Below are 19,712 nucleotides of genomic sequence, written 5' to 3' on the forward strand. Positions count from 1 at the left end.
AAAATCCCCCCTCCCCCTTACACATTAGGCCAAACAGTAAAAATCCCCCCTCCCCCTTACACATTAGGCCAATTAAAATCCTCCATCCCCGCATATAAAGCAGCACTTAGCTTTATAACGAGCCGAGGGGTGGGGGCATTGGGGAGCCGCAGTCTCTGTATCTGTGCAGTAGGGGGAATAGCAGTGGGCCAGCAGCTCCTCATCGCAGGGCACCTTGGGACTGACTGGGAGACGTCATGACGTCTCTCCCAGTCCACAGTGGTACTACCAGAAACAGAGAGGGGGCGCTGTAAAGTATATAAGTAGCAGTGTGCCCGGCAGTTAAAGAGCCAAGCACACCGCTACTATTAATTGTTGTAGCGGGCAGTAGTGGCCATGAGCATAGGTGGAGGCAGCCGGTTCCGCCCACAGAGCAAGTGCGCTCTGTGCGGACGCACCGGCCGCACCACCCTAGCTATGGCCCTGCCTATCATACTCCCTGTCATGCTCCAGAGTTTTGATATAAAAACTGTGTTTCTATACATGTGTACCTCTCCAGTGTCACAGACTGGGGAACTTGTTGTTGTGAACCCGAGTTGGGTTGTAGAACAGAGACACCTGAACCTGAGAGTAGTTAGAATTTGGATGGTTTAATGTTATTTCTGCTCATACAGATATGATAGGGACTGCGATATGAGATGTAACTTATGGTTCTCTGGGCCTGATTCAGACCCGCTCGCGAGCGCTGAGCGCTCGCAAGCGGGTCGATGTTGCCCAAGTGCGCATGCGCACGATGGAGGCGGGTCCGTCGTGCGCATGCGCGAGACCCGAATAACGATGGCCAAGCCGTCGTTAAGGGTCTCGCACCAAAGGGGGCGTGCTGTCGATGGTGATTGACAGCACGCCTCCTTTGGTGGGCGTGCCTGCCCAGACGGAGGCGTTCCCATGGGAACGCCTATTGTCTGGGGCCGGCCCCACTGACATCACTAGTGATGTCAGTGGGAGTGCTTTTGGCTCTGATAGAGCCAAAAGCACTCCAGGGCTTGCGGCAGCGGGACCTACCGCAAGGGTCTCGTCGAAAGCCCGATGGTCGCGATGGTCTTGACCACCGCGACCATCATTTTGGCCGCTCGCTATACCTGTGGGTGGTCACCCACAGCTATGCGAGCGGCCAGGAGGCCGCTTCAAAAAGTAGGAGGGACGGCCCTGATTCAGAGCGAGCGCTCTGTCAGAGCGTCCGGCTCTGAATCAGGGCCTCTGTGCAGAGATAACGCAACTGGAAGATACTGAATAAACTGTAAAACAAAGTCACTGAACAGTCACTGAACTTGGAAGATGAACTGTAACAAAGAACTGTAGACTTGAAGTAGTAGAACTTGGAGAATAGAATTAAAATCTTGAAATATGAGTCTGGGTTGGGATTTGCTGGTTGAAGTTGAGAACTTGAATATGACTGAAGAATGCCGGGTTGGAGTATGCTGGATTGGAGTGATGCACTTGAGTATGACTCCGGGCTGGAGTATGCTGGATTGGAGTGATGAACTTAAGTATGACTCCGGGCTGGATTGGACTTGGGCACTGTAGTAATACAGGTACATGGATTTCACCCGAGGGATGCTGGAACAGGCTTAGGCACTGTAGCAAACAGGAACATGGGTTTCACACAAGGGGCACAGCAACAAGCGTCATGCTGCGGCAATGGACATTGTTGTACTGGCAACTAGCCTGTGTCTCTGGAGGGACTTTTATACTGTCAGGCTGCTATGGATTTGCTAGAGCCGGTAGAGAGCGTTGTTTACTGGATGCGCGCACACCACCTGACCTAACCCAAGATGGCCGCGCCAATAATCCGGAGGACTTGCATGCTGACGCGCTATGCGCGCATGGAACTGCGGCAGTGAGACACAGGCAACAGCGGGGATGCTGCGGACAGTCCTCAGGTGGAGGCCCCACACAGGAAACCACAGGACGTAGCGGCCGGCGGCTCGGCAGGCCGCGATGATACAGGCGCATGGGTAGGTGCAGGGGTCTGAGACGGAGGTCTCTAGCATGGTTTGTGACACCCAGCAATTGACCTCACCGCACGTTGGTGTCTATTTACTATCTATTTGATCTAAACTTTTAGGCCTATTAATAGGCTGTCATTTTTTGCCATTTTATTTTTTATTACTCACTGAATATCTATATTAAATGTGTTTATATTACCTCATTCATGCTTAGCTATAGGAGGAGGTTTATTTTTTATTTATTTTGTTTTAAGGAAATATCCACTTTATGTGTGCAGAACTTGTAAAGTTCATTTTTTCTTGTTATTAGGCCTAAACCTAATTGCTATGCATTTTGTTTTGCATTTATGTTTTGTGTTTTGTAGTGGTGACTCTGGAGGAGATAGTGTCCGTGCCCCAGATTATGTCTTCCCCTGTTTTTGTGCACCCATTAGGAGAGCCATCTTCCTTAATTAGTATTTAGGACATTGTGCTTCAGGATAGGACTATGAAGATATTGCGAGTGTAAGGCCCTTCTCATACCTACTGTATACAGTAGCAGATCTCTCTAGTCTACACCACAAAACACAGGAGCACTTTTAAAAAGAGAAAATGGGACCCATTTTGGATTGTTGAGAGAAGATTTGGGAAGCCCAATGCATATAAAACTGTTTCAAGCACCATACGTACATCTCTGTCTGGCAAGCAGAAAAATAATTCTCTATCAAAACGCCCAGAACGTCTGAGAGCTGGATCAATTGCATCAAGTCTATTGGTAGCTCCGATGACTACGAACTGTCCTCGGGAATCCACACCGTCCATAAGAGATAATAGTGTGGATACTATGGAGCTGAGATTTCATAAATAACAGACATAAAAGTATGTAAATAAGAATAATGGAAAAAAGCCAGAAACTATGGCAGAAATATGTAATAAATTAGCAGGAGATGCCAGTATTAATGGATCTTGGGGTAATACAGAACAAAGCTTTTAAGCTTGACAAACACAAAAACGCTGTCTACTACAAAAGCGAATTTGTACTAATTGCTCTGGCCTCATAGGAATTAGTGAGCAAGCTATAATTTTAGTACTCTGAAAGACTCGAGTGGCGTCTACCTTTCGGTTTGATTACCAAACTAAACTCAGAAGTTTGTTAAAGCACATGAGCTGTCAAACTGAGTTGCCAAGCCATGAAGCTTAAAAAATGTATTTACCATCAAATCCCATTTACTCAGTATAGTCATTCTTCTACATTACCCATTTATCACAGTAACGTTCCTCAGCACCAGCTATACTCATAAAATAATAAATTAATGAATACTAAAACAACATGTCCAGGTCTGGATTAAAGTTTGTGAGGGCACCTAACTTATGGATGCCCCAACCACTACAATTATCAATATGATATGCTAACAATATTGGTTTATGTACTTTGTAAGGCGCTGCTGAACCCTCTACTGAGCCATATAAATAAATATAAATAAAGGATGATAATAATAATAATAACAGTGCCCATATAATAATGTACCTCTGTGCGAAGGTCCCCAGGCGACCACACCAGCTGACCTACCACTGAATATGTCATCATCTCTAATATTAGTTTTGGCCCTTGTTTTAAGCTTGTGTTAAAAAGGCGGCACTGGATAGGGTAAATATTTAGGAAAGTAAATCTCAGGTCACCTGTGGATTTGATCTTGTGAGCAACTTGATCGGACGGGTACCAAGGCATCTATCTCATCAAAAAATATAATGGAAGGGCGCATTTGATAGGCCTAGTCAAAGAAGAGATCGGTTTAATTTCAGTGTACATTTTACGACACCATTTTTAGGCTTTTATAGTAGATCACCCGATGGAATAGCTCTCTCAGCTGCCGCTCAGACTCTCCAACCCATTCACTCAAGCAGTCTGTGGCTTTCTTTGAAAAGAAAGAAACTCTTCTATAACCCACACTGCATTCGTTAGCCAGGGTGCGGGCAACCATGGTTTTGCCAGTACCAGGCGGGCCATGGAACAAACAGCCCCTGTAATCAAAAAGAAAGCCCACAAAGAAAGTAAAACTACACGACATGGGAAGTTACGTACTGTGGGTACATAACACCTAGGGGTATATTATTTACTAAAGATCGATTTTAATCTATTTAAAATCGATTAAAATCGATGTTGTGTTTCTGGGACTAAATCACACATTTACTAACAAGTCAACTTAAGTATTAGTAAATGTGTGATTTAGCCCCATAAACAAAACATCAATGTTGATCGATATTAAATCTATTAGTAAATATACCCCCTAGACTTAGGTAGCCTCAGCAGCCCATCCTGCTCTCTGGCACAACAAGGATCATAGGAAACGACAGGTTTGATAGCCTCACAGCGTACACACTTTTACTAGCGTTAAATGTTTAAAAAGCAGAATTTGGATCCAGTGGCTAAGGGGCTTTCAGGGAAAGAGAAGTCCCAGACAGTGAGTGAGATGTGTTTTTCCTGCAGGTGTTACTTGTCTCTTGGAGATTGTGGTGGGAAGAGGGGGTTTCGGAGCAAGATGTTCAGTATTCAGAAGCAGCATTTACTACACCATTAATAGCAAAATAAATTCTCATGGAAGGTTTATAACTAATTAACAGTTTATAACCAATTAAAGTCTCCGAACCGACTGAGCTGCACTGACTCTGGAATGTATGGTGCGTTCCTGGGCGGTGGCTAGACAGGCGCATGAAGATATTCCGTTTAATGGGCATGTTATGGGCGTGTTGCAGGCGTGTCACAGGAGTGGTTGCGAACTCAGATGCTGAATCGTGTACACTAGAGGCCACACTCTGACAGACATCCTGCATCTAGCATGGGGCTGGTGCAAGTCCCAGTGGTGCTTCCGATGGTTGCAACTGCAGACACACACTCGTACACTAGGGGAAGGGCTTTTACTAGCATTAGAATAAAGTCACAGACTCAATTAAATTCTATGTATCATTTTGGGAGGAATGTGTCCACTTCTAGATGGCCTTTGGCAAGAAGCAAAGAGCGTTTGCACTATTCATGCTCACATTGCACATGCAGCATTTCAAAATTAGGACCAGTATACTATCTGTGTGGAGTTTGTATATTCTCCCGGTGTGCATGATGGTTTTGACAAAATGAACTCTTTTATTTGTTTGAGTGATAGAGAATTTAGAGTGTAAGCTCCAACGGAGCATGAACTGATGCAAATGATTATTCCATAGGCAAATGCAGGGGGGTTCTGGTTGCCTGGCCCCACTCCCCAGGCCACACTAAGGGCCTAATTCAGACCCGCTCGCGAGCAGAGGACGCTCGCAAGCGGGTCGATGGTGCCCTAATGCACATGCACATGACGAAGGGAGCTCCGTCATGCGCATGCGCGAGACCCGCATAGCGACAGCCAAGCTGTCGTTATGGGTCTCGCACCAAAGGGGGCGTGCTGTCGATGGTGAGTGACAGCACGCCCCCTTTGGTGGGCGTGCCGGGGGCATGGCTGCCAGATGGAGGCATTCCCATGGGAACACCTACCGTCTGAGTCCGGCCCCACTGACATCAGTAGTGATGTCAGTGGGAGTGATTTTGGCTCTGATAGAGCCAAAATCACTCCAGGGCTTGCGGCAGCGAGACCCTACCGCAGGGTCTCATTGCAAGCCTGATGGTCGCGATGGTCTTGACCATCGCGACCATCATCATGGCCGCTCGCCAGGAGGCCGCTCCATTTTAAGGTAGGAGGGCCCTGATTCAGAGCGAGCGCTCTGGTCAGAGCGTCCGGCTCTGAATCAGGCCCTTTGTTAGGGGTGCACTGATAATCTATAGTGTTCATTATTATTCTGTATAATAATACACTATCCAGTACATTAGGAGACCAATCTGTATATACAGTCAGGTGCATAAATATTGGGACATTGACAGAATTTTCATAGTTTGGCCTCTATTCACCACCACAATGGCTTTGAAATGAAACAAACAAGATGTGCTTTACCTGCAGACTTTCAGATTTAATTTGAGGGTAATTACATCCAAATCAGGTGAACGGTGTCGGAATTACAACGGTTTCTATATGTGCCTCCCACTTTTTAAGGGGCCAAAAGTAATGGGACTATCAACTCAAAAGCTATTTCATGGACAGGTGTGGGCTATTCCCTCGTTATTTCATTATCAATTAAGCAGGTAAAAGGTCTGGAGTTGATTCTAGGTGTGACATTTGCATTTGGAATCAGTTGCTGTCGACTCTCAATATGAGATCCAAAGAGCTGTCACTATCAGTGAAGCAAGCCATCATTAGGCTGAAAAATCAAAACAAACCCATCAGAGAGATAGCAAAAACATTAGGTGTGGCCAAATCAACTGTTTGGAACATTCTTAAAAAGAAAGAATGCACCGAAGAGCTCAGCAACACCAAAAGACCCGGAAGACCACAGAAAACAACTGTGGTGGATGACAGAAGAATTATTTCCCTCGTGAAGAAAACCCCTTCACAACAGTTGGCCAAATCAAGAACACTCTCCAGGAGGTAGGTGTATATGTGTCAAACTCAACAATCAAGAGAAGACTTCACAAGAGTGAATATAGAGGGTTCACCACAAGATGTAAACCATTGGTGAGCCTCAAAAACAGGAAGACCAGATTAGAGTTTGCCAAACAACATCTAAAAAAGCCATTACAGTTCTGGAACAACATCCTATGGACAGATGAGACAAAGATCAATGATTGATGGGAAGAGAAGAGTATGGAGAAGGAAAGGAACTGCTCATGATCCAAAACATACCACCTCATCAGTGAAGCATGGTGGTGGTAGTGTCATGGCGTGGGCATGTATGGCTGCCAATAGAACTGGTTCCCTTGTATTTATTGATGATGTGACTGCTGACAAAAGCAGCAGAATGAATTCTGAAGTGTTTCGGGCAATATTATATGCTCATATTCAGTCAAATGCTTCAGAACTCATTGGGCGGTGCTTCACAGTGCAGATGGACAATGACCCGAAGCATACTGCAAAAGCAACCAAAGAGTTTTTTAAGGCTAAAAAGTGGAATGTTATGCAATGGCCAAGTCAATCCCCTGACCTGAATCCGATTGAGCATGCATTTCACTTGATGAAGACAAAACTGAAGGGAAAATGCCCCAAGAACAAGCAGGAACTGAAGACATTTGCAGTAGAGGCTTGGCAGAGCATCACCAGGGATGAAACCCAGCGTCTGGTGATGTCTATGCATTCAAGACTTCAGGCTGTAATTGCCTGCAAAGGATTTGCAACAAAGTATTAAAACGTGAAAGTTTGATTTAGGATTGTTTAGTTTGTCCCATTACTTTTGGCCCCTTAAAAAGTGGGAGGCACATATTGAAACCATTGTAATTCCTACACCGTTCACCTGATTTGGATGTAATTACCCTCAAATTAAATCTGAAAGTCTGCAGTTAAAGCACATCTTGTTTGTTTCATTACAAAGCCATTGTGGTGGTGAGTAGAGGCCAAAATATAAAAATTCTGTCAATGTCCCAATATTTATGCACCTGACTGTATATGTTGAGGACAGTGCAAAGTTCTTTTGCTGCTCCCCCAGACTCCCGAACTTGCTCAAATGACCTGGAATGGAGCCCACATCTGAAATGATAACATTCAGCTCAGACAGGATGGTCCTACTTCTGTATATAAGGGCATACTGTGATTGCTGGTCCTGTATATGTCAGATTTATTACATACCTTCACATGACACATATTATAGCTGGTTGAGAGCTGTTTATGCCCTCTTCATGGACTGGCCACACTTTCTTTAAACGTCAGGGTTACTCAGCTTGCCGATGGTCTCGCGGAAGAACCGATGCAGCACTTGGATCTGCGTTGCTGTCAGTAGGCGTCTATTTACACCAGACGCCTCCTGCTGCGTTAGCATATTAATAGTACGGTATTACACAGCTGCTTTCCCTATGGCTGTGCAGTACCGTACCACTCTAAATCAGGCCCTAGATAAACTATAATTAAATATTGTGTCCCTACCCGGGCACGAATGGGTTTCTTGCAATGTTTCTTGTCCCTATCCAAACACCAATGTGTTTCTTGCCTATTCAATGAGATCTTCCGGTTATCTCTAAATGTGTCCTTACATTATGCAATCAAAGTTAACAAACATTGTTCAAGTTTCACATTCTTCAGTGTCGATGGAGAAGAATTGCTGCAATGTGTATGAAATGACTGAATGAGTATAATGAAGGCATTTCTTTTCTGTGCCGGCTCCATATGTCAAGTTCATATTCAGATTATCCTGTGTGTATAACATGACGAGCTCTTTTAATTAAAATGAATCCCCATTGCAGGTATGGGCTCTACCAGAGGCTGACATATATTTGTGCTTGCTTTGGGGTAAAATATTGCCCAACATACCGTGGAGGTTGAATTGTAAACCTTTCAAAGATTTCCGGGTACAGTAAGGGGAAAATCACCATTTCCTTCAGTGAGGCTGTGTGTTTGGAGAGGCCTCTAACACTATTGCACCTAGAGAAACAACAAAGTCCACATGTTCACACCATTTGGTACAAAGCCTATTTTTTTATAAACACCACTCACGAAAGGGTTTGCATAGTACTAATGAGTAATGACCCAAGGTGTAAGCATACCCATGAGATAAACGCTCTGTAGATGAAATGTAGCCAAATAATCTGGCATTTAGATTACAAGGCAACAACCGCATCCCCCTTTAGATGAGTTACAGTCTTTACATTACAAAATTGATAGATGAATTAGACTATACCCATCTTATAAAGCAGCAGAGAAGATGATCCGACTCACAGTGTTATCTGTCTGCATTGGTTGAATATCTGCTAGAATCAATTTCCTTGTGATCTTTATGGGTTCCCTTTATGCAGGGGCATTTCTAGAGAGGAGGGGGCCCGTGTGCAGTCTCCGACACGGGCCCCCTCCTCTCTGTCCGGCGGCCGGCAGCGCACTGAGCTGTGCGCAGCCAACGCCGGAGTTATAGACTCTGGGCACTAGAGTGTGCCCAGAGTCTATAGCGTATTCACAGGCCACCGGGAAAATGGCCACGGCTGCCATTTTACAGCCGATGTGGGACTACGGAGAGGTAAGTAATATTATGGGTGCAGGGTGTGCGGTGCGGTGCAGAGCCCCCCTGGACCCAGGGACCCGTGTGCCCCACACACCCTGCAACTATTATAGATATGCCCCTGCCTTTATGTCTTCTCTATGTAAGTCCATTGAGGGATACCTTTATTAGGAAAAACAAAGAAAATCACATATTACACAGCAATGGTACATCTAATGCTAGTAGTATAGCAATGTGTGACTCAACTTCGGGCAAATTTCCTGTCTTGCTGCCAACACTTAAGCTGGCCACACATCTAAAGATTATCTGTCCAACCAGCCAACTAGTTGATTGGTTGGAATGAAAATCTGGTAAGGTATGAAAGCAGGACAGGATTAAGGGAGGAGGGGGCAACAGGGGCGGTCATCCCGGGGCCCCCACACACAGAGGGGCCCCACCACTAGCGCACGCTGACAGAGCAACCTCCCCTGCAGCTATCGTGGCTGAAGTTGAGGCGGAGCCAATACGGTAAGCCCCACCCCCATATGACCATGAATCGCGGGATTACGGCAAGAGGGGGCGGAGCCTAATGAAGGGAACAGCAGCTGCATAAAATATAAGTGTATGTGTACTGTTTTATTGTTTATATATGTGTATGTGTGTGTTTATGTGTATATATGTTGTGTATATGTGTTTTTGTGTATATATGTGTATGTATGTGTATATATGTGTATGTGTTTTTGTGTATATATGTGTATGTATGTGCATATATGTTGTGTATACACTGTATATGTGTTTTTGTGTATGTATGTGTTTATGTGTATATACGAAAGAGAAAATATACCAAGGAGCTTAAAGTACACTAATAATAACTGTAACTGCAGCAGTCAAAAAATAAGGGAAGAATTGCAACCCCACAAAAACATGGCATAGAAAAGGACTGCGCTAATATACAGACATTGGCATAAGATGAATTTATTACAATATCAAAATAAAATTAAATTACCAGTACACACATATATATGTCACAATGAACAAAGAAAATAATATATAATGGATGTAGATTGCAATGAAAATAACGGATGAATAATAAAACAAGAAAATAATACTATCGTAACAATAACAAATGATTTGGGAATAGACAAGTTGGTTCCTTATAAGTAATAGCCCCAGTTGTGCTGTGACCTAAAAATGAATCAATAGTCTGTGGTTTGTGCACAGTCAAAGTGCAACAGTTGCAGAAGTTAATATCCACCGATTAGATTCAATAGTATCTGTATTAATACCATGTATCCGCTACATGAATCAGGTCCGTAAGAATGGCTGGTGCAAGACTCAATGTAATGATAAAGTCACTGTATACGGAACCTTTAGCAAATCACCCTATCGGCCATTACAGCATCCAACCGGCTTAGGTAAAGTAGATCGTGTTAGCCTTTGTAAAAATCAAGACAAGTGTAACTGTCCCGGTGACCGGTACTCATGTCTGTATGAGAGAGCCGCCTGAGTGAAGGGCCGGCTCTATGAGTTGCTCACGTGTATGTGAGAAGGCCACCTGCAAGGAGGATCTGGATCAGTGCTGTGTAAAGTCCAACGTGTAAGAGGCGCGGCCGCAACTTTTACAATGTAGAAGTATAAACTTGTTGTAGTGTCTACAGCACGAAGAGAGCGGCAGGTGCAGGGTGTTTAGCGGTGGTAGTCGGTAACAGCAGAACAAATAGTGGGGCTGAAGGGCAGGTAATTTTATACAATATATTCAATAATTTTGTGGCTCAAACAAAGTTTGTGTACAGAAATGAAATTCATTTATGTTTCATATACACCTTATACACACAGCAAGAAGGTCATTTTACACAATATTTTTAAGAATTTGTGCCTTAGACAAAGTTTGTGTACATTGAACCATCAAAAATCAAAGGTTTCATTATCTCAGTCATGCCAAAAAAATTCTGTATTTCGGAATATTTGGATATGGGAGACTCAACCTGTATAAAAACGCAGACTTTGCAATCTCCAGCTTCCATCTAAGCAGTGACTGTGCGTGTAATCTTCTATTCTCTTACCATGTGATGAGTCCTGATAGGACACAGCTTTTGTCTGCCGCTGCTCATAATGTTTTTGGGTGTTTTCTTCACCATCCTCATCTTCACCATCCTCTTGGACTTTTATGTCTTCAGAGGACTCTGTCACATCACAAAGGAAATGTATTGCACATAACTACAAGTTGAATCATTCAATTATGAGCGATGTTGGTGTTGTGTCATGTACGCTCGTAATAGTGACACACTGCAGTCTCAAGATATCATGTTTTCAGATCTCTTTCCGATCTCCCTCCAATTCTATCAATATCCCCTCTGTCTCATGCGGGAAATATTCAGAACTTCCAGTCTGTCCCTGTTTTGTTATGCTGTTCGTGTCCGTCCATCAATCAGGACTCAGGGCACCATTGTCTACAGCACTGTGTCCAGTCCCTTATGCATTACATTATATGGGGTTGATTTAATTACAGGGATGCACCAATATATTTGCTAAATCATGGCTACATCCCTGATTTCTGTGTGCACCTTTATCATACCTCCCAACTGTCCTGCATTCATCCCTGTCCTGTTTTTCTGTGACTGTCCTGCTGTCCCACCCCTAATTATATTAAACTGTTAGTTTCAGTGCACCACAGTGTGAAGACTCCTATTGAAAACCATTTATAAACACAGACTTTGCAATCTCCAGCTTCCATCTAAGCAGTGACTGTGCGTGTAATCTTCCCTTACCGTGTGATGAGTCCTGATAGGACACAGCTTTTCTCTGCCGCAGCTCATAATGTTTTTGGGTGTTCTTTTCTCCATCCTCATTTTCATCATCTCTCTGGTCTTCAACTTCTTCAGAGGACTCTATCACATCACAAAGGAAATGTATATAACAAAGGAAATGTATATTACATATGTATATAACAGGAAATGTATATCACATATGTATATAATAATGCAATGTAAAAGCACATAGAATATTTTCCAAAAAAAAAAAAACATTAAAGAGAAATCCTGAATTTTGTAGCTAAATAATAGGAAACGGTATGTAATGCCGGCAGTTGGGATGCCTCCTGGCAAAATACAGACAGTGGCAACCTAACCCTACCCCACCCACGGCTAACAGCTAAGACGCCCCGGACTTACCTGGTGCAGTCTGCTGTCTGTCTGTTCTGGCGTCGGTATTAAGAAACAGTAGGCGTCAGTATTTCGATGCCTATCTAAAGTCCCGTGTCAGACATTCAGCGTCGGGATTCAGACTGGCGACATGCTGTCCGCAGGTCTGATAACTACATCCCAAATAATAACCTATGGGTCCATCTCATCTGACTTGTGTGTGTGTTTGTTTTTAAATGTATAGTATTCCATATGTATAGGTATTAATAGGTATATGTGTTGTCCCATGCATTTTCATTTTACTGTATGAGTCCCCACATCCATTCCATGGATCTAACACCCTCGTATCACCTCTCAGTTCTTCTTCCTCCTTTCTATTTCTTCTTCCTCCTTTCTAAATTTAAATGTTTCTATTAATATCTTTATATCCTTTTTCTACTCTAAAATATATGTACATACTAAATCTGTCCTAAACAGTTTTCTTATTCTGGCAATGAACCAGGCCGGACCCAGGACTGATTCCAGCCCAAGGTACACTAATGGTTTCCAGTCTTTCGCTGAGCTTACACTATTGTCTGCAAGACTGTATCTTGTCATTTAGCCTAACCTTTATAAATTCCACCATCAGAGCCAAATCCAGGGAATTTCTGTTTGTCAATCTATTGTGGGATACGGTATAAAATGCCTTGCTATATTCACTCTACTGTTGTATCGCATTAGATCATATAAAAATCCACTAGGTTGTTTTGCATTATCTACGAGCAGCAAAACTACAACTACTGTATTTTTGTTTTGTATTCATATAGGCTATTTATATTGCCAGGAACGACTTGCAAAAAGTTAGGATCTCTGACACTGGGAAAGATCATTTCCAGTGTCATTGATCCTTTGTTTTCCGGGCCGAATTTCAAGTGTGCACCACCACATGCTCTGAGCGGCGGCCGGGAATTTCTGTTGTGCCTTCGTATTTTGATGGAGGATTCCAAACTAGAAAGTTACAAAGCTGTGTATATTTGAGACCAATTGCTTGATTTTGTTTTGGTACATGTTTTCCTAAAGCCTGAGTTCCTAAGGGTTTGATGATCTAACAACTGTTTTGCCTATTTTTTGACACCTGGGTGCGGTCCACACCCCCTTTGTGACGCCACTGTGCTAGTTTATACAGATTTATATATTTTCTGTATGTTATATGAATACATTTCTCTTCGGGTTATTATATCAAACTATTGAGTTTTAAATAGAGAAAATCCCTCTTTGTCTGTATAAAAAGCAAATACTGTTGATTAATGCATAGAGAAAAGCCCCGTGAAAAATATTTTTGAATGGCAAACTTAAATGTTTTTATCAAAATATGAGCTGATATCTCATTGCTGCCATTCTGCTAGATACACACAAATATGTAGTAGTAGGGAAAACCCACTGCCTTTTTGTTTTGTATCCACATAGGGCATTTATATGGCCATGCAGCTGGTTCCATGTGCCATCTCTTCGCAGCTATTCCTCCATTAATGGGCCAACACACTTTAATATCAAGACATGATGTGGTGATTGTGTAAATATGGCCCCACCCCCCTCTATACAGTTTTGTGATTTCCGGCATTGCAAAGTGTGATTGTATAAGGGAGGGCACGATGACATAATTCAAAATGAATCGTGTCATCAGCCACACACTTCACTCGGGAAGAGGGCAGGTGGCAGACCGCCTCGGGAGACTTGTCCACTCTTCAAGACATCCGGGAGGCTCACAAAAAAATGGGTGGTCAAGTCTCCTAGGGTCGCCTGCCACCTGCCTGCGGCCACCCTCTTCCCAAGTGAAGTGGGCAACCCGGGTGGCCGATGATTCGATCTGAGAGAATAGGTAAGTATGGAGCATTCTTCTCTTCCTTTACCGTCAGATGAGTCCTGATGAGTCCTGACACAGCTTTTCTTTGCCGCAGCTCATAATGTTTTGGAGGGTTTTCTTCTCCATCCTCATCTTCACCCACCTCTTGGACTTTTATATCTTCAGAGGACTCTGGACCTCATTCAGAGTTGGTCGCAAGCACTGATGCGCTCGTAACCGACTCGATGGTTAGTCCTGCGCACGCGCAGGGGCTGCACTGCGCGTGCGCAAGCCCTGGAGCGACAGAGAAACTCTGTCGCTCCGGAGCTCATTACCAAAGGGGCGGCTGTCGATGTTGATCGACAGCTTGCACCATTTGGTAGGCGGGCCGGGAGGGTGGTTTCCAAAACGGAGGCGTTCCTTAACGAACGCCTACCGTTTTGTGGGCGGCTGCACTGACATCATTAGTGATGTCAGTGGGGAGCTTCCTGCTCCATCAGAGCAGAAAGCTCCCTGGGGCTTACGAGTGCCCAGACCCAACATTAGGGTCTGGTCGTAAGCCCTGATGGCCGCGATGGTGATCACTATCGCGACCTTCAACCTGGTCGGTCGTTAAGCTGTGGGTGGTAACAGCTTAACTAATGACCAGGAGGCCGCACTTCAAAAATGAAGCGGCCACCCTCATTCAGAGAGAGCGATCGCTTCTTACGACCGCCTCTGAATGAGGTCCCCTGTCACATCACAAAGGAAATGTATTGCACATAACTACGAGTTGAATCATTCAGTTATGACCAATGTTGGCGTTGTGTCATGAACGCTCGTAACAGTGACATATTGCAGTCGCAAGATATCACGTTTTGTCTTGCACTACCATAGTTGTGCACAGGAAAATGAGCGATATTGCTCTGCTGTCGTTCTGCGCGATGTTGAATCGTCCCCATGAGGAGTTATAACAAAGATACAGAGAAACATCAAAACACAGAGATAAGTTCCTAGAAAAAACATTAACCACAAAACGCTATGGGGAAGATTTGTCAAAGCTTGGAGAGAGTTAAAGTGTAGGGAGATAAAGTACCAACCAATCAGCTCCTGTCATTTTTCAAACACAGCCTACCCTCCTGGAGTGGCCGGGAGACTCTTGAAAACTGGGTGGCATTCCCGGCCACCAGGAAAACTGCACAAGTCTCCCGGGCACATGACACGGTTCAGGTTGTACTGGCTCCACCCCTCCTCCACAATGCCAGTAATCTCCTGCATTGAGGTCAGCAACTATGCATGTAAAGTGTCAGGCACTGATTGGCTGGCACTTTATCTCATTCTAAGCTTTGATAAATCTCTCCCTATGGGCCGTATTCAATTAGGTGCGGAAAGCCGTTCTCTCCCGTTTTGTGTGTGAAAATTTTGCGAAGAGTCAAGGCTCTGAAATAGGCGAAACTTTTTCTCCATAGAATAGCAGGTGAAAAAAAGTGTAAAATCTATATTTTGGGGTGCAGATGGTGGAAAACCACACAAAAGCCTTGGAACACCCCCCAATGGACAATTCAACCCAAAAAACAGAATTACAAAATTCCAGGAACACCCCAAACGCCTTTGAAATTTGGGGTTTTATTAAAAAAGTGGGGGGACAACTTCAAAACCTAGAGAAATAAGCTTCTGGGGTGCTCTAAAAAGGGGCCAAGTGTTTTGGGGATTGCAGGTGGTTGTATGACGGAGGAATTTCATTTTTCTAAAACTTCACATAAAGACATAAAATATGGTAGCACCCATTTACAAGCACCCCAAATTTGATAGAACTACTTATTTGCTCCAATAAACACAGCTTTATGCCATTCTTCACCACTTATACCAAGACGCTAATAGCAAGTAATTACCACCACTTATGTACTCTAAGTGGTTCAATTAGGGCTAATACTAAACTACCATAATGATTTCTGAAGTCAGCCCATCTTTTTCTGGGGTACAGAGTGATTCCCCCAATTCATCCTGCACTTTTCACCTGGTTCACATTCGCCGGGTCCCGTTTTCGCCTGTTTGGCAACAGAATACGGAGTAAATCGGCAGCGCGCGTGAAAAGTTTTTGCGAAGGTGGCGAAAATTCAGCCAGGCGAAACTTTCTCACCGATGCAAAACTAATTGAATACGGCCCTATGTATTTTATAGATCCAGGTCATAATCGATATACTGTATGTTTTGTCCCATGCATTATTGTTTCAGTTTACTGTGCAAGTCCACACAACCATTCAATGGATCTAACACCCTTTCTGCAAAACGTTCTTCCTTATATTACCTTTCAGTAAATTAATTAATTGTATATATTTCACATATGACCCTCTACCATTGTCTACAACAAGGGTCGGCATCCCAGCATGCCCTGACACAGTTTTAGCAATCCCTAACAGCAACACTGTGGCAAGATATGCTGGGATGTGTAATTCCACAGAAACTGGGGAGCCACGGGCTACCTGCCCCTGGTCTACAGCCGTGTATATTGTCCCTTCATAGTGAATGATAATGGTCAGCAGCTATTAGTAAAAAGCTTATATAATGGTTCTGCAAGTTATACTCATAGTTCTTCTTGAATCCTTTGACTTTTTGATCTTTTCATTTTGAGAGTTCAAATAACAATTATTCTGTTGTACATATGTTTCTCTCTACAGGTCATAATATGTCCGCTATCAATTACTGTTTGCTGCCATTTTCCAACCACACTAACAGACACATATATATGCTCTGGATGTCCAATTCAGCCACCCACCCATGAAAATAAATTGGAGAGTGACCTTGATGCCTGAGCCAAGCTGCAGGGGCTGAATCTGAGCTGTGAGAAAAGCATAAATAAGAACAAGCAACTTTGCACCTTGGTAAAACCATGTACCAATGGGCATCCAGTCAATAGATAGACAATGAAAAGGTCAACAGTGTCTAGGTAGACACCAACTGGTAGACAGGCAATAGGTCAACATGTACAAAAGGTTGACATGGTGAAAAGGTCGATGTTGGAATGGTCGACACTAAAATGATTGACGCATGTTTTTTTTCTTTAGCTTTAGCACTTATCGGAGAGAGTTAGGGTAAGGCTCTAGAAGAGACGGTTAGGGTTAGGCACTTACTGGAGAGTTAGGGTAAGGCTCTAGAAGGAAGGGTTAGGCACTTACTGAAGGGTTAGGGTAAGGCTCTAGAACAGGGGTTCCCAACCACGGTCCTCAAGGCACACTAAACAGTCCAGGTTTTAAGGATAGCCATACTTGAACACAGGCAACATAATTAGTACCTTAGTTATTTTGATTAAACCATCTGTGCTTTAGCATGAATATCACCAAAACCAGGACTGTTAGTGTGCCTTGAGGACCGAGGTTGGGAATCACTGCTCTAGAAGGAACAATTAGGGTTAGACACTTTCCGGAGGGTTAGGGTAAGGCTCTAGAAGGAACAGAGAGTTAGGCACTTACCGGAGGGTTAGGATAAGGCTCTAGAAGGGATGGCTTGGGTTAGGCACTTACCCTGATGGTGTGGGTCGACCATTCCAATGTCGACCTATTGTACTTGTTGATCCATGCCAACTTTTTTGTCTGTCGACCGTTTGACTATGTCGGCCTTTTGTACTTGTCAACCTATTGCCTGTCTACCAGTTTGTTCCAGATACAAAGTTGAGCTGGGTACACACTAGGCGGTCCATAGCATGATATATCGTTCCGACGTGGACCGGAACGATATATATCATGCGGCTCACATAGTGTGTACCCATGATCATGTGCTTCCGTGGGTTTTTCATCGCATCGTCCCATCTGTTGTGCTGCACAGCAGATGGGACGATGCAATAAACAATGCCATGCTGCTAAATGCAGCATGGAATGACACATTGCGCCGTCCTTCTCTGCATCATACAGTGTGTAACCCTCAATTACTTGTTTTTCCTTTGTTTTGGCAAAATGCTACATAACACAATCCCCAATAGCAAACTTTGTGTCAGATGAGTGAGTTCCGCCTTTAATCCTGCCCTGCATAGGCAATGAGATATGAGCAGCATTTGCTATTCAGAATGTGTACTATTATAACAATATTACAGTGTGGGGACCCAGTAGACAAATTGAGACTTTTGCATCCTGAATTTAAGTACGAGATCATTTCAACTTATGCAGAGCATTCTCTGACCACTTTTCATTTGTGTTACAAAGTACATATTAGGTATGAAACCTTCGCATGTCCCTAATTCACTTTAATGCCTTTACATTAGGAACATTGTATTAATGTCTAGGTTCCCCTCAAAGCATATTTCCTATTTCCTGGGAGCATAAAGGGATAAATACAGATTACTTGAATACCATAGGGAGACTAAACACTCCACATAACTATAGTGCTATTACCGTAAGAGCTACAATACCTCCAAATGATTCAGTCATACTAATATGTGCAGGTAACCAAGTGTGTCCTTTATTAGCTTATCTACAGTATTATGGGCCATAATAAAGTATGCATGTATATATCTGTTTATTATATTTTTTACCATTATTCTTCCATAGCTGAATAACACACTATAATTAGAAGACATTGTAACATGCGGCTATTGTTAAGTTCATGGCTTACCTCTATTTCCCACCTGTTTGCCTGCGGTTCCCTCATCAAGGTGTGGAACGTTATATTTTTGCTTCATTGGAGAATACAGAACAAGATTCTCTAATGTCAATAGCCTCCCAGTGCCAAACGCACAGGAAACTTTCCTGAATGATTCACCAAATTCGAGTTGTGAAACCAGCGACGCAATTTTATATAGAAAATAGAGCACATTTTAGTTGTGAAAACACTGCAATTTCAGCAATATTTAAAACAGTATTTTCAAAGCATATGTACTGTATAATGTAAGTGTCTTAGCACATCGTATATATATATATATATATATATATATATTACACAAACAAATGTACTTTGTGTGGTTTTGTGCTATTTAAGTGTGCTTTTATAGTGTTTTATCTTTTGTGGCAGGACATAGGGGTAAATTTACTAATAATTTACCCATAGCAACCAATCGGTTTCTAGCTATTATCTTCTCTAGAAGGTGCTAGATAAATGTTAAGTAGAATCTGATTGGTTCCTATGGGCAACATCTCCACTTCTAAAAACTCTCACTTTAGTAAATTTAATCCAGTGTTAAAGTGCAGTAACAATAAAGATACCAAATATATTAAAACTGCAGGGACAGAACATAATTTAATACATTTTGCATTGAAACATTAGGTAAATGGACACAGGTCAGGTTTTGGGATCTTCCTAGTTATGTTTGGATGGGGTACCCTCCTGCTTGTGATGCTAGCTAAGCCAACTGTGGTTAAGAGATTAAAATTTAGTGCACTGGTCATGACAACACAATAAGACAAAATATACACATATTGACTTCAACAGTCTGCTCTATGAAGCTGGTCTGGATGTAATGTGGGTAACAAATACATGTTATGTTATGAGGGATTTTATTTTATAAACATGAAGACCTGGACAAGTGCAGGACTCTTAAGGTGCCCATACACTGTACGATTTTTTACCCAATATGGACAGTTTCAACAGGTTGTACAGACCAATCTTATGAAAATAGGTGTTTTTTGTGTTTTCTGTGACCCCGATGCGCGTCCCCGCCGTCCTCTAGTTGGATCGCAGATCAGATGGTTTTGCAGAGAGATCTACGATCTTTTGAGTACAATGTGATACACTTCTATGCATCTTATCCTATGATCATAACGATCAATCGTACACCATGTGACCAAA

At 43.1% G+C, this 19,712-nt stretch overlaps 1 pseudogene; it reads right to left on the reverse strand.

Moving 5' to 3' along the window:
- Positions 1 to 18,609, reverse strand: part of LOC148509248 (ATPase family AAA domain-containing protein 2-like) — a 44,382-nt pseudogene extending 25,773 nt beyond the window's left edge.
- Between the last annotated feature and the right edge of the window lie 1,103 nt (positions 18,610 to 19,712).

This window comes from Taudactylus pleione, unplaced genomic scaffold (assembly GCF_031769625.1).
Source record: "Taudactylus pleione unplaced genomic scaffold, aTauple2 ptg000329l, whole genome shotgun sequence".
Lineage (NCBI taxonomy): Eukaryota > Metazoa > Chordata > Amphibia > Anura > Myobatrachidae > Taudactylus > Taudactylus pleione.